The sequence below is a fragment of the Camelus dromedarius genome, chromosome 9 (assembly GCF_036321535.1).
Source record: "Camelus dromedarius isolate mCamDro1 chromosome 9, mCamDro1.pat, whole genome shotgun sequence".
Taxonomy (NCBI): Eukaryota; Metazoa; Chordata; class Mammalia; order Artiodactyla; family Camelidae; genus Camelus; species Camelus dromedarius.
In genome coordinates, this window is record NC_087444.1 from 35,358,429 (window position 1) to 35,375,005 (window position 16,577).

The 16,577-nt window shown below is 43.0% G+C and overlaps 1 long non-coding RNA gene across 1 annotated transcript in view; it reads right to left on the reverse strand.

Moving 5' to 3' along the window:
• LOC116154845 (uncharacterized) overlaps nucleotides 1–16,369 on the reverse strand; it is a 59,605-nt gene extending 43,236 nt beyond the window's left edge. The window contains exons 1-3 of the long non-coding RNA XR_004138885.2: nucleotides 12,547–16,369; nucleotides 8,312–8,394; nucleotides 3,997–4,071 (exon numbers count right to left, since the gene is read on the reverse strand). This is a non-coding gene — a long non-coding RNA (uncharacterized LOC116154845). The remainder of the gene's footprint in view (nucleotides 1–3,996; nucleotides 4,072–8,311; nucleotides 8,395–12,546) is intronic.
• Nucleotides 16,370–16,577: the final 208 nt, after the last annotated feature.

Below are 16,577 nucleotides of genomic sequence, written 5' to 3' on the forward strand. Positions count from 1 at the left end.
TTTTACTATTTTTGTTTGTTTTTTTAAGATGACCTATTTTTTATTTTATTTTTTTAATGGAGGTACTGGGCTTTGAACCCAGGACGTTGTGCATGCTAACCATATGCTGTAACACTGAGCTATGCCCACCCCCCAAGTATTTTTAATTTTGGTAAGAAAAATACATAAAACCTACCATCTTAACCACTTTTAAGTGTACAGTCAATAAAACTAAGTACATTCACAGAGTTGTGAAACAGATCTCCAGAACGTTTTCATCTTACAAAACTGAACCTCTACCCTCATAAAGCAACAACTCCTTTTTTTCCCCCTCTCCTCCCTCCAGCCCCTGGTAACCACCATTCTACTTTCCATTTCTATGAATTTGACTACTTTAGATACCTCACGTAAGTGAAGTCATAGGGTATTTGTCTTTTTGTGACTGGCTTATTTCACTTAGCATAATGTCCTCACGGTTCACCTATGTTGTAGGCTGTGTCAGAATTTTCTTCCTTTTCAAGGCTGAATAATACTCCATTGTAAGTATACACCACATTTTGTTTATCCATTCATCCACTGACAGATACTTGGGTTGCTTCCACCTTTTGGCTATTCTGAAAATAAGTGTACAAATATCCCTTAAAGACCCTGCTTTCAATTCTTTTGGATATATACTCAAAAGTGAAACTGTTGCATTGTATGGTAATTGAGGAACTGATGTACTGTTTTCCACAGCAGCTGTACCAATTTACATTTCCACCAACAGGGTTCCAATTCTTCCAAATCCTGTCAACACTTGAGATTTCCTGCCTTTTTTTTTTTTTTTTTTTGATAATAGCCACCCTACTGGGTGTAAGATGATATCTTATTGTGGTTTTGATTTACACTTCCCTGATGATTAGTAATGCAAGCATCTTTTCATGGACTTATTGGTCATTGGCATGTTGTCCTTGGAGACATGTCTATTCTTACCCCTCTTCCACACTGTACTCTTTGAGAGGAAGTTATTATGTATAGCCTTTGTTGTTTCTCTACACTAAATGCACCTTTATAAATAGTCCCTTTATTAAACTCTCCTCAAATCACCTGCTGAGACCTGGGCTACACTTTAGACAGGTAACATGCTTTATATTAAAAATAAAACTTTTTATTGTGCAAAATTTCCAACATACACCAAATAAAGAGAATAATGTACCCAACTCCCAGTTTCAATAACTATCAACATCCTGCCCTTCTTGTTTCATCTATACCTCTACCCACTTCCCACTCTTATTCGATTCCTTACTCTTTTCTTACATCACTCTTTTCTTCTGTCCCCATGTCTTTTTGCAAGTAAAAGTCACACACATTAAAATATGCAAATCTTAGGCTACACAGTTTTAACAAGTAGGTTCAGCTTTGTAACTCACACCCCTGGCACAATACGGAGCGTGTCCATCCCCTGCTCCCATCCTCTGTCCACTCTCATCCAGGACTCTCCACCCCTCTATCCAGAGACAACCGCTGTCCTGGTTTTCTTCTCCTTAGCTTAGTTTTGCCTGTTGTAAATCTTCATGGAAAGGGACTCATGCAGCTTGCACTCTTTTTCTGTCTGGCTTCTTTCACTGAGCATAGTGTCTCTGAAGTTCACCCACATTGCGTGTGTCAGGATAGCATTTTTCCCTAGTGCTGAGCGGTATTCCATTGAATGTATATGCTGCAACTTGTTTCTCTGTTCTTCTGTTGATGGGCACTTGGACTGTTTTATCAGTTTGGGCTATTGTGAATAAAGCTGCTGTGAACATTCTTATACAAGTCATTTTGTAGGTTTATGCTCTCATTTCTCCTGGATAAATACATTCTTGTACATTTCTGTACCCACTAATGCTTACGACCTAGTTGGTGCTCAAAACAAAAGTGTGGTAAAATGAACTGGCTCGTGGAACTAAGAGCTATGAGGTGGTGATCATCGTTTCATACAATAAAGTGCATTTCATATCGTAAGGTTTCAAAGTTGAGCATGAATGCCAACAGCAAAGGCTGAATAAGAAGAAAGGACATCAGAGGTAGGGACTTAGTGATTCAGTGAAGAATTTTGAAAAAGAACAGGCTTTGAAAGAGCCTAAACGTAGAGACAACCAGGAGACTCAAGGGACAGAGACTTCTCTCCAACATGCTGGCTGGACAGGGAGTCCTGGAGGGTGTCCCTGCTGGGGTCACAACTAAGGGCACTCTGGGGGAGGCAGGCACAGCTAGAGCAAAATCACGATGCCCAGAGTTCATAAGTGAGATTTTTCAAGATGTTTCGTATCTTGTTGAGGAGCATTTATACCCTTTGTTTTTTCCCTCTCTAAATCCACTCTTGAACTGCCACACTGAGCAATTTTGTCCTGGCCAGGGATAGCCCAGCACAGGAGAGCGTCCAGCAATCTTCTCTCCTTGGCTCTGGAAGATGTTTGTGTGTAGTTGGGAAATCTGGGTTTCTGCCATTAACTAGCCATGTGTGCCTTTGTCTCCAGAGTTCCTTCCAGCTCTGAAAATACTATAACTCAGCAACTATATTCCTTTTTTCAATAAATTTTTTTTTCTTATTACCGAGGTATATGTATTCAGCATGGATAGTTAGAAAATATAAATAAGGGAACAGAAGAAAATATAAGATCACTCATCATTTCACCACCCAGTGCTAACTCATTAATATTCACTCATTCATTTAACACATATTTATTGTCTGCCAGGTCCACCAAGCAGTTTGAAATACACCTTTCTAGGCTATTTATATTTTAATGAAGTCAGCCTGCTTTGTAACCTGCCTTTCACTTAATAAACAGTTGTGAACATATTCCCACATCAGTAAATATTTTCCTGCAACATTCCGGGTTTTCATGTCAATAAATACTCTCAGAGCTAGATTTTTTGAGCAAATTCATAACCATTACTTTAGGATAATTCTTAGAAGTAGAATTCCTAGGTTAATTAGTAATCACACTTACGAGGCTTCTGGCTGGCAATGCCCAAATAGCCTGTCTCCCCCACCTCTCTTTATATCTTTTCATGCGTATGTAGACATTGAAAAGAGTCTAGAATTACCCTGCCTATTATAGCAGGCACTAGACACATGTGGCTGTGTGTTTTAAGTTAAAATTAATTTAAAAAAATAAACAACTCAGATCCTCAGTTGCACTTGCCACATTTCAAGCGTTCAGAGGCCTCTGTAGCCAGTGGTTACTCTAGTGGCATAGAAAACACTTCCATTATTGCACAATGTTCTACTAGACATCCTTGGTCCAGATATGGTGTTCAAGTGATGTTAATTATTTTTCTTTTGAGGTAGAGAGATTTGGAGTGACTTTCTTCTTTTATTGCTTTACTTGGCTCCTTTATAAATGAGCATTTATTAATTATTGTCTTACATATATCGTGTTTAAAAGTTTTCCCCCCTTTGGAGAGGTGTACCTCATGCCCACTAGCCCCCTGTAGAGATGTTTGATTACAGGAAATCTTCAGGGCCCTTATGTCTTAGTCATTGGGTTTGAATTCTAATTTCCTTTCTAGAGGATAGAGTTCAAAAAAATTTGTATTATATGTGGAATCTAGAAAAAAAAAAAAGATAAACGAACTTATTTACAAAACAGAAACAGACTTACAGACATAGAAAACAAACTTATGGTTACCAGGGGGGAAATGGGGTGGGAAAGGATAAATTGGGAGTTTGAGATTTGCAGATACTAACTACTATATATAAAATAGATAAACAATAAGTTCATACTGTATAGCACAGGGAACTATATTCAATATCTTGTAGTAACTTATGGTAAAAAAGAATATGAAAACGAATATATGTATGTTCATGTGTGACTGAAGCATTATGCTGTACACCAGAAACTGACACAAAATTGTAAACTGACTACACTTCAATAAAAATATGTATATATACAAAGACCAAAAAAAGTTATATTAAGAATCTTTACCCAAATTTACTTACATATGCACATGTAATTCTGGAAGGACACATAAAAAATTAGGAATGTTACTTACCTATGGCACGGGGAATGGGTGTCTTTGCAGATGAGGACAAGAAGGGGAGGGAGATTTTCCATGTGAATGTTTCACCTATTTAGAAATAGATTAAAAATAAACTTGAATATATCTCTTTTTAAATTATACAAACAGCATACAATTGTTAAAAGAAATGAATACTAGACAGTGAAATTTCTTTCCTTGAAGGTAATTTTTGTCAGGTTAGTTAGAATCCTTCCAGACTTAGGTCCGTTGTGAAACATAGCACACAGTATCTCTGTTATATAAACAGGATTGTGGGCACATATGCTCTGCAGCTCGCTTAACACATCTCAAGAATTCATCTTGTCAGGGGCATTCATCCTTCAGACATCACCAGAGTCCTACTTCCCTTCCTGTTGATGACAGCTGGAAGAAGAGGGCTTCTAAAGCTCCAGGACTTTCTTCTCTCATGTCCAGGTGGCCCCAATAACACCTACATGTCTCTTTTGAAAGCCCCTGGGTCAGACCTGTTTCCAGATGACTGCAGAGCTGGCACCAGTCAGTCTAGTCGGTCCCATCCTCACTCACGCTGCAGAGTCGTTCCTTTACCTCTCACCCTCTCCCTTCCTCGGCTTTCTCCTTGTCCATCCCTTTCCGGGGCAGCGAGGGTGAAGTAAGTAAGAAGCATTTCCAGAGTACTAGGTGGAGACTTGGGGCAGGAAAGAGGCAGGGACATGGGGCACGAGCCACTCCCAGGTCCCTCTGGTCTTCTCCTGACAGCCAGTAACAGCCCCCCTAACTACTTTTCTTGTCCAAACCCAGTTCCAAAATCTCTTCCAGCCCCCACCTTGCTGGACATATTCCCCAACTTTCCTTGCATCCTTTTTGCATTTCTGTGACAGGTTTCCCTTGGTGAGTCCATTCCCCACTCCTTCACTGGGGCACCATTGTCCATACCTCCCACAGGAGGGGAGGGAGGGAGTGATAGGGCATTTCCAGAGGACTGGGTGGGCCTGAGGTGGGTATAGAAAGAAGTGGAGACATAGGGTATCAGTCACCTACATGTGTCACTGATGCTCTTGGAATTCACCACCCAAAACCTGGATCAAAGAGAGAAATCTCAGTTCTAGGGGGCGAGTGTGCCCCCATCCCCAAGAGGCCCAGGAACTGGCCTCACTTCAAAGACTGTGATGCTGTCCTACCAGCAGTGCACCAAGTTTCCAAGTTCTCCACATCCTCACCACCACTTGCTATTTTCTGGAGTCTTTCTATAGTAGTCATCTAAATGGGTATGAAAGGGTCCTCTCCTTTTAAAGGGTCAAGTAAGTTATTTCTCAGTCAGACTCAGGTCTTTCAGACACAAATTCCTGCTTCTGTCTGCATTTGTAGTCTCTGTCACTCTTCACTCTCTTTGGAAAAGGGAAAGAGGCGCCTGCCTGCTGGGAGCTAGATCTGGGCCTTTTTGGAGTCTGTTAGAGGCTACAGAAAGATCACTTATTAAAGACCCATCTGCTCCTTCCAAAGTAAAGGAGAGCCATTTCATCTTGTGGGAATGAACCTACAGAGACCCTCTCACACATGCACAAGGACACATTTACAAGGATATTCATGGCACACTGTAGTAAAGAAACTCTGCAGACTAATTATATGCTCACCAACAGGTCAATTATAAATAAATATAAATATGTGCAGGAACAGCTAAATTAACTGTTGTATACTAAAACACTGGAACACCATACAGTAAAATTGTAGTTAAAGTGAATGAACCATAACTACATTATTATCCTGGAGAGTTCTCTAAAGTATGATATTGAGGGCAAAATAATAAATCACAATTTGTGTACAATATGACACCAGACAGCTTGAGGTTGAATCATGGTTCTGTACTTTCTAGCCGTATAAACTTAGAGAGAATGTACTTCTGTGCCTCAGTTTTCTCATCTATAAAATGAGAATAATAGCAGTACTTAATATTGGCTTGTGGAACAAAATGGATTTAATGCATGTAAAGCCTTTAAAACAATGCTTAGCACACATAAACACTCAATAAATAGTAGCTACTAGTATTATTTATGGATTTATACCTGTAATAAAATACAGAAAAAAAAAAAAAAAAAGACTGTGATCCTGGCCCCACAGCAAATCCATAGAGATAGGAAGTAGATGAATGGTTACCAAGGGCAAGGGCTTGTGGGGAGGGGAAGTAACTGTTACTTTTTGGAGTAACAAAAATGTTCTGGCTAGGGATGACGGTTGCTCTGTGAAGATACTAAAAATCATCGAATCGTACACTTTAAAAGGGTGAATTTTATGGAATGGGAATTGTGTCTCAATAAGAAAGTAATTTAGAGGGTTGCAAATCTATGAAGGTGTAATTTACATGCAATCAAATGCACCCATTTTACTGTAAGGTCAATGGTTTTTGACAAAAACACCCATGCCACTACCACCCTAGTCAAAATACAAAACATGTTCATCACCCCAAAAAGTTCCCCCCAGCCTCTTCAGCACTTTTTCCAACACAATTGAGTAGAGTAGAAACTATCAGAGTTCATCAACCGTAGTAAGGGTATTATTTCATAAAATTTACATTCTAGTTATATTTCAATATGCACACACATTATAGGGTTGTGACGTGAGTCACCTTCAAAAAAAAATTGAAAGTTCCTTTTGAAACGTGTACCATGGAGCGGGGAGGTGGTATTTACAGAAATGTTATGTACTCGCTCTGAGGGCTGCTGTGTGCTGGGCTCTCTGCTAAATACTTACACGCATAATCCCATTTAATCCTTACAGCCACCCTCTACGATGTGCCCCAACACCTCATTCTGCAGATGAGGAAGCCAAGGCTTCACTATCTTTGCTGGAAACTAGATCAAAATATACTGATCTCAACGCCTCTTGTTTCCTCTTTATGGGCTTTTAACTCCAGCTGAAGTGTCAAATCCTGGAGGGCGAATACAGTATCTGTCAACCTCGGTTAATTCATTTAAGCACAGCAAAAACAATAATAATCAGAGAGAAAAAAATAGGCAGAAAAAAATCCTCCCTTCATCGGGGTTGCAGTCTAGTCATAGGTGTGCCCATCCACCAGATAGCTTAAAGCACCAGGGAGAGGAGCAAGTGTCAGGCTTCTCTTTGTGACCCTGGCTGTAACTCTGGATGTGATGGGCTGGGAATGTGGCCCCAGCCTTTCTCTGAGATAGTCCTGGGTAGCCGGGCCAGGCGGACCCTGCAAGACCCACTCCCTTCTGAGTTGTTCTGGAAGGCCTGAGACCTGAAGGAATCCTGGTGACACACAGAGTCCTGAGGCTGCTAGGGCCCTGAACCAGGGGTCTTGCTGGAAACACTGAAGCCCTCCAGAGCCCTCCTACCAAGCAAGTGGCCACAGAGCAGCAGGGGCAGGATTTACAGCACAGAATTTCTTTGTCATTAGGGTATTTGTCTCTGACTTGAGCCTCCAGGATGCACTGGTAGCCACCATCCATCTGTCATTTCAAGAGTCAAGAGAGAGGGCGTAGGTTCTGCTTTGCAGTTAGCCTTAATTGATTTCACCCTGACTGATTTATTGCTAGTTAATGAGCCTGTTTATCTCAAGACTGAAACTCTTTCTTTCTCCATTAGATTTTCTGGTATCATTACATCTTCAAACCACAAGGGAAAGTCTTAAAATGCTGTTCTTAAACATCAATGCACTCAGCACACCCCGGGGTCTGGAAAAGTTAGTGGACCCCCAACAGTGACCAGTTTTCATCCAAGGAGTAGTTAAAACTCCAGGAGCCTTGAGGTCAATTAAGCCTCTCAATGTGCTCCCCTGGGATGATGTGGAAAGAATTGGAATCAGACAGACCTGGGTTTGGATCCCAGCTCTGTCACTTGTTAGCTATATGACCTTGGGCAATTTACCTAACCTCTCTGAACTTCTGCTTCCTTATCTAAAAAAAAAAAAAAAAAAAAAAAAAAGGCTAATACCATGAACCTTGTAAAGTTATTGTGGGATTAGATGAGATCAAGGTATGCAGTCGGTACTTAATACATACCAGCTCTCCTCCCCTCCTCCTGCCTGCCAAGGAGATTAACATTCTGCGGAGGTAAGAACAGCCAAGCAACATTCTGTAAAGGAGGATTTGAACCTTTGTTCATGTTTTTCCTGGAGGGGCACAGTCTTGGACTGGCAAGAGCACCATAACTTTGGTCCTTCTACGCCATAAAGGAAGCTTCCCATGGGGTCTTAACCGCCATGCATTATCATATATTATGTGCTATGAACCAAGTATGTTCACTGGAAAACAGTTCTCATCCTGCCATCTGTACCGCCACCAAGAGGTCCGAGCCACCATCGCCCACTCACCTGAACCGCACTCGTCAGCCTTGCACCAACCCCGCTGCTTCTCCTGTTCTCCAAGAATACACTTCTCTCCACTGAGGCCAGTCCTAAAAAGGCAAATCCCATCACATCAGCTGCCTGCTCTACATCCTCCACTGTCTTTCCTGCAAAGCCCAATGTGGTCCCTCCCCTGCCTACCTCTCCCATCCTATCCCTGACCTCCCCTCTCCCTGATGCTACACCAGCCACACCTGTTTTCCTTTTCCTCAAGCTGCCCAATTTGCATTAGCCTCAGGGCCTTTGCAGCAGCTGTTCCCTCCACCTGAGGCTCTCCTTGTCCAATAATCCTTTTCAACATTCAGATGCTTCCTTTCAATATTCAGATTTCAGCTCCAATGCACCTTCTCAGAGCTATCTTCTGTGATTGTGTCCCGTTGCCATCATATCTTTGCCTCACCCTATTTCATTTTCATCCTTGCGCTCGTCACCACCTAAAATTCTCTGGTACCTTGTCTGTCTTACTCATTGTCTTGTCTGCCTAAAACATTGCCCGGCACAGGGCAGGGACGCAATACATGTCTGCTAAATAAATGCACCCCTTTGTCCTGCCATTTTAGCATAAATCAATGATCTTCAGGATGGTCTCTCTTCGTATTAGAGCTTCTAGTCTGTAAGTGTCTAGACAGTCCTTTTATTTTTGGCATTTTTGGCAAAGTGGCTTGCTTCTGGAATTTAACAAAACCAGACAACGCCTGTCTCATCCAAATCTGTGCCATCTCTTCTAGAATCTGCTGAGACTCTCGCCACCCAGCTCCTCCATAATAGCGAGGCATGGATGAGACAGAGGTTTTACAAATCCCACTGGAATATTCTGCTGCCTGAAAAATTGGAGCGCCACTGGACTGGAGCCTTCAAACTGGAGGCAGCCCAAATCTAGCCAGAGCCCCTGCTCCTCAGCGGGCTGGACACATGGGATTAATTCCGGCAGGAGCCAGGCAAGAAATGCTGGCCCTGGAGGACTAAAGAAAGGGAATTTTAAGATCCAGACTGAAAAGAAAGCTGGGGGTTGGGGGTGTGGGGGGCAGGGTAGGAATGATTCACCCTCCTTAACCCAGGGGGTGTTAACCTGCTAGTATTGATATTATGAGTTAAATTGAGAGTATTTGTGTGCATGTGTGTGTATGTACATTTTAGGGAGAGGGTCCATAGTTCTTATCAGCGTTGCAATGGGATCTATGCCCTAAAAGGTTAAGAACCATGGATCTGGAAGGCATGCAATCAGGTTAGCGAATCATCTCCATCCTAAACATGACCTGAACTGAAACAGTCACGAGAAAGGAAAAGTGCTTTGGGCTCCAAGGAAAACAAAAGCTATTTCCAACAGGAATTGGCTGTCACATTCTCTGCACTTGGAAAAAAAAAATCAACAGAGCATCCGCCCAGCCTGCCCGAGGCCCATCCCTTAAGCCCAGGTCTCTAGGGAAGTCTTCGGGCCTTTGTTTTCCAGTCTGTGGGCAACTGGCTGGGCAGAGAGCCAGAGTGGGGAGACCTTTATGGAAGAAAATACAGGGATGCACGGGGTTGGACGGGCTAGAAGTACCCGAGGGTGGCTGAATCATCAGGTGAGGAAGAATGTGCTGGTTGAGACTCACTGTTCTCTCCTGAATCCTTGATTTGACTCCAGCCAGGATGTTGGGCCTGCTTTTCCCTCTGGGTGCTGTGGGCACCACGGGCTTCATCACAGCGTGGGTGCCTTTCTAAGTCAATTTTGGACCCTTCAGGGTTAGCAAGCCCCCTTTTCTCCCTGTGCCCACCTCAGCTGTGAGACTGGAGCTCCTGCCTATTTAAGGCTAAGTGTCACATTTGCTGTTCAGAAAGGACACTCCCTTCCCCTGGCCCTTACCTTGGTAAGGGGAGGAACTGGGACGTGGCAGAAAGCCCAATAAATGCTGGATGGAGCCCCACGAGCAGGCGGGCAGGCCTGCAGCCAGAGTGCTGTGCCAGCACTTGCTGTCACCTCAAGGGAGGGTGCAGTCCACACATGTTCTGGCTTCCAAGAGGCAGGTCCTGGGTGTCAGCCCGCAGCCATCGCCTCTCTGGGAGCCCCATGGAGGCTCACTCGACCTTGAGCTGTGATTCTTCCGTGTTTGTATGTGTTCTATATCTCCTGTATCCCGGGGGGTTTTCTTGGTTTCCTCCCCCAAATCTGATTCTCCTCCAAGCTTCCCCATCTCAGTCTAGGGTAACTTCATCACCTGGGAGCTCATCCTTCAGGTCCCAGCTAAACAGCACCTCCTCCTTGGAAAGACCTTCCCTGGCACCAAATCTCGAGTTCTCCCCAGCCACCCACACCCCAAGACGCTGTCTCTCGTATCAGCCTGTTTATCACATTCTGTAGTTGTCTTAATTTTCTCTGTCTCCCCACTCAAAACGCAAAGTCTGCGAGGACAGGGACTCCTAGATAGTCTCCATTTGCTCCTCCAGGGTCACTGTCCAGCCCTCTCCCGTCTCCTCTAGGCCTCGGGAGGCTGACTGATAGGGACTCTGTGGCCTGAGCTCCCACACCCCCAGGAAGGAAAGTGGATGGGGTGGTAGGGGTCCCTCCCTGCCACAGCTCCCAGGCAGCAGCCTTTACCCACAGCTCTTGCTGGTTCCAGTAACCACCCTCTCCTTGTCTTCCCAGGCCCGGGTGGAAACGGTTGCCATATGTTGTCAACCCAAAGTGCCTCGCCGTCCCTTCACCAGGGGCCTCTTAATCTGCCCGCACTCCTGCAGACAGTGCCTTCATTAAGCTCCTCAGTGACCCCTCTTGAATGCACCATTGGTTACCTGACAGTGGTTCTGACCAATACAAGAGCCACGTCTAATTCATTGACCACTGTTTCCCCAACAACGTGCTAAGGAATGCTTCGCATGTCTTAGAGATTTAACATGTGTGTTTTGAATAAATTAATGAATGATAAGGATACTGTGTTTTTATTTACATTTTTATTATGATATAATTCACACACTGTGAAATTTGCCCATCTAATTTGCCCATGTAATTCAGTGGTTTCCAGTATATTCATGAACTTGGGAGACCATCTCCACTACCTAATTCCAGAATATTTTCTCACTTCAAAAGCAAACCCTGTACCCACTATAGTCACCCCCTACATCCCCTTCCTCCAGCCCCTGGCAACTACTAATCTACTTTCTGTCTTTATGAATTTGCCTATTCTGGACATTTCACATAGGCAGAATGATATGTGATTTTCTGTGTTTGGCTTCTTTCATTTAGTATAATGTTGTAGCATATATCAGTGTTTCATTCCTTTTTATGCTGAATAATATTCCTCTGTAGGTATATATCACATAATTGTCCATTCATCAGTCGGTGGGCATTTACGCTGTTTCCACTTTTTGCTATTATGAATCATGCTGCCATGAACATTCATGTACAAGTCTTTGTGGGAACATATGTTTTCAGTTCTCTTGGGTAGATACACCTAAGAGTGGAGTTGCTGGATCACATGGTAATTCTAAGTGTCCCTTTTTGAGGAAGGATACTATGTTTTAAATCTGTGTGTCCCATAGAACTACACAGTACTTTATCCTGTGGCCCCAGGCATTGGCATCTGCACAAAAAAAGAACCCAAACTGACAAAGATAGGGAGCTTCTGAAGTCTCAAACACTGCAGGTCTACTAGTTATACACCCAAGAGACATTCTAGCACACATGCACCAGGATATATAAACAAGGATGCACATAGTAATATTGTTGGCCCAAAACTGGAAATAGCCTAATGTCCATTAACAGTGGCTTGGATAAGTACATTATGGACTATACATCAAAGAAAATAAATGAACCACAGCAGGGAGGGTATAGCTCAGTGGCAGAGTGCATGCTTGGCATGCATGAGGTCCTAGGCTCAATCCCCAGTACATCCATTAAATTTTTTTTTAATTAAGAAAAATAGGTGCACCTAATTACCCCCCCAAAAAAAATAGATAAATAAACCTAATTAACTCCACCCCTCCTCCAAAAACAAAACCCAAAACAAAGAAAATAAATGAACTACAGCTACACATAACAGCATGGATGAGCCTCACAAACATAGTGTGGAAAGAAACAAGTCACAAGAGAATACGTATAGTACAAATTCATTTATATAAAGTTCCAAAACAAGTAAAATGAAACCATGTGGTTTAGGGATGCAAATGTAGGTGGAAAAACTATTAAAAATTATTTCAACAACAAAAAACAGGATATCGGTTACCTCTGGCAGGGAGAGAGGGAGACGTGTCAGGGAGGGACGCAGGAAGGTCTTCTGAGTGGCAGCCAGTTTTCTAGTTCTTGTCCTGGGTGATGGATACACCAGGGTTCATTTGAAATTATTTTTAACCATACAGAGGTACTTACTTACTCATGCACAGTTCAAAGAATAAACAGAACAGAACCCAGGTCTCAGTGTCAGGAGGCCTGGATTCCAGATCAGGTTTACCACTCCGGGGCTGTGTGACATAAGACAAATTATTTAATCTCTCTGCCTTGATTTTCTTACCTTGAAAATGGGAATAATAATAATAACTGCCACTTATTTAGGGCTTACTATTCCTAGGTACCATGCTAAGTGCTTTTCCATATTTCACCAGTAGTCATGATGTGTCCCTTGAGCATAAGAAACACATAACTGAAGCCAGCTTAGGCAAATGTTTAACATGGATGCAGAAATGGCCTACTGAACTGAAGAGGAGGGCGTGGCCAGGGAACAGACTCCGAGGACTGTCTCTTATTGCTGTGCTTCTCTCTGTAACTGTTGCATTCTTCTCTTTTGTTATAAACTGGCTGTCCCTGCATCCCATTCACATGTGAGAAAATGACCACCCACAGCTCCCAGGTTTGCATCGTCTCCATTCACGACACCAGCCAAACTAAGCCTGGAACCTCTCAGTACAAATTACCAAGTTCCTTGGGAAAAGAGTTCTTACCACTCTAGTTTGGATCCAGTATCCACCCCTGATCCAATCAACTGTGGCAAATGGGGCAGAGTCACACCAAGCAAAACACTGGCCAGGGACAAACATCATGAAACTAAGTGGGGACTACAGGTGGCTGGCAGTCAGCCCATGGAAATTTAATTCTGTAGAGCTGGAGAGTCCTAAGAGGGCAGCTCCCAGAATGGCAGGGAGAGTGGAAGGACAGACAACCCAGTATGAACTATTACTTAATCTACTCTTTATAACAATGCAATGAGGGGATGTCAATATCCCATTACATAGACAAAGAGACTAAGAATCAGATAGCACCCAGGGTCTCTCAACAGCAGCACTACTGACACCTGGGGCTGAACAATTCTTTGCGGTCGGGAGCTGTCCTGTGCACTGTAGGATGTTTAGCAGCACCCCTGGCCTCCACCCACTAAATGCTAATGGCACTCCTCCAGTTGTGACAATCAAACACGTCTCCATGTGTTGCCAAATGTTCCCCGGAGGTGAGAAGCACCACACAGGCTGAATTTCACACCACCACTCCACTGATAGGACAGAGACGGATTCAGATGCAGGTCTGTCTGACTCTAAAGCTCATTCTCTTAGTCACTGTCTCTCTTATGACCATATCTAACTCACCCACCTCACAAGATTGTGGCGAGGATATACTGAATGTGAAAGCGCCCTGAAGTTAGGTGTTAGGTAGATAAATTATTATGCCTCCACCTTCTTATGAGCTTCCAGTTCTGGGAATCAATGCGGCTCCTCAGTCAAGACAGGGCTCTACAGCACGAAGGAATTTGAACTCCTTGGCTCTGACCACCAACCAACCAACCACCTTCCTCATTTAGTTTCATGACGTGATTACACTCCATATCCTCTCCCTCATGAAGACCAACAGTCCCAAGGCCTTGCTACCCCATGTCCAATTCCACTCTCCAACCTATGATTTATGGTAACTTTCCTTAGCTGGTTTTCCTCTATTGGAGCCAAGTCTTTTTCCAGATACTTTGGTCCCCAAAGCCCACGTATTCTTCTTCCACAAACAACTAACTAAATATGTTACATCTCTTCCTCTGTGAACTAGAGGTCTCAATAACCTGGGCAGTGTGAGTGCCTTCTCCAAACTCACTGGTTTCCTGGGAGTGGACCCTTTCATAATTCAAATGCCTCTCTGAGACCATTACCTGACAAAGCCCTACATGGACGGATGCCAACTTGTTAGTTCTTATTCTGGTTTTAATATTCATTGTGACTGTATTCTAAAAAGGATGAAGTCCTACATCTGCAAGGCTTTGAGGCCTTCTGATCCGAACACTAAGGGAAAACATTCTGGCTGAGGTTAGAGAAGGTTGACCACACACTAGTGATGGGAGGTCTTTACAACGAGCTTCTGGAAATTTATCAGAGAGAGCATTTTGCTATAGCTTAGTTTGGCTGCCTAATAAAATGACCACGGTATGTCGTTCATACTCTTCCAGTCAAGATACAAACAGTTTGTTTGGAGGACTGGTTACAAAATAATTTCTTTTAACTGACGTATAACTCACATGCAGAAAAGTACACAAGTCATAAGTCTACAGCTCAATGACTTTATCCCAAAGTAAACACACCCATATAACCACCACCCAGATCAAGAAATTACCAATATTACAGAAGCCCCTCTCAGGCCCCCTCCCAGTCACTATCTCCACCCTCTCCCTAAATGTAACCACTCATGTTAATCTTATGACCTCCATATTTTTTATGTATCTGATGGCCCAGATAATTATCTCTGGAGGCCAGAGTCAAGCAGAAGCTGGAAGGATTGTTTCCCCATGAGTCATTTCTCTTAAGAGGAGTTTATCAGTGAGGATGCTTCCAGTCGCAAGTAATAGAAACCCCAGCTCAAATGGCTTAAACAATAAGAAAATATATGATCTGCACATATGTGGAAGTCTTGCTGTAGGACCTGCTTCGGGGTTCCCTGCATCTCTGGCTGGAGTCAACAAGGCCTCACGATCTTTCATTCTCCACTCAGCCATCTTGGTGTCTGTGTCATTCTCAAGCTGGTAGCAGGGCAGCCATGGCAGTTACTTCTGAGGCTTTCTCTTTGGAGAGGAAACTTCTTCCAGAGGTTTCATCCCACTGGTGACAATTGGGTCGCCTGTGTAACCATGTGGGAAAGAATTGCCCCAACTGTCTTAGACTGATCATCTGGGGTGGGATGGATGTTGAGAAGTCCACCCCAACGCTCTCTACACAAAGCCACGTCATGAACATGGAAAATGTCTGGCTCTGCTCATTTATAAATAAGCTTTAGTGGGGAGGGTATAGATCAGTGATAGAGTGCATGCCTAGCATGAATGAGGTCCTAGGTTCAATCCCCAGTACCTCCATTGAAATAAATAAACCTAATTACTTCCCCCCACAAAAAAAAAATTTTTTAAGTCTTCTTATAAACAAGCTTTATATTGATAAATGGTAACAAGAGTTATAAACGGGGGAGATTCATGGCTGAATGTACTGCTGGAAATTCAAGGTTAGAAGTAAGTAACTCTCTGGGAGGAAAGGATAAATTGAGCGTGGCAAAATAAACACAGCAGCCCTTGCCCTCTCTCTCCTCTGAATGTCAACGATCCTTCCTCTCTGAATCACCTATTTGGGCACTGAGTCATGAACGTATTTTTTTAAAGCTGTTGGGATGGTGCCTGTTACCAGTTATGTGAAGCACAGAACATAATGTTTCCGTATCCTCTTAGGACAAATCCAAGCCCATTAAAAAACCCATGGTGGCAGGCAGGGCACAGAGAGCACGTTATCCAAAGCTACGGGGTGTGTGAGTCATGGCTCCTCAAAACACTCCAGTTCCTTCAGTTACCTTGATGATATCGCAGCCATTCAGCCCCTCTAGATGTTTGAATATTCTCCACGCTAAAAATCCCAATTTTTAAGTAAATATGATAAGGATGAGAGTCATGTCTATATGTATATGCATTAATATTCATTTGCTTACAGTAGTTGGGAAGGTGACAGGTTTACATCCCATTTATCAATGTGCTTGTCACGTATTATTCAAACCCTGGTGAACAACTGTTGGTGAAATCTCTTCTCCAAGAAGACCTGGGTAGGTAAGCTACACACATCAGTGGAAAACAATGAATAGTAACAATAGATACAAGAGGGATATTTTTGGCATTAAGGGGTAAAATATCTATGTCCATGGATGATAGGACAAGTAGCAGATAGGCTTCAAAGATAAGGTATTACATTGTATATGTATATATATTTTACATACATAAGTGTATGTATGCTAAGAATTTTATATTTTATTAAGAAA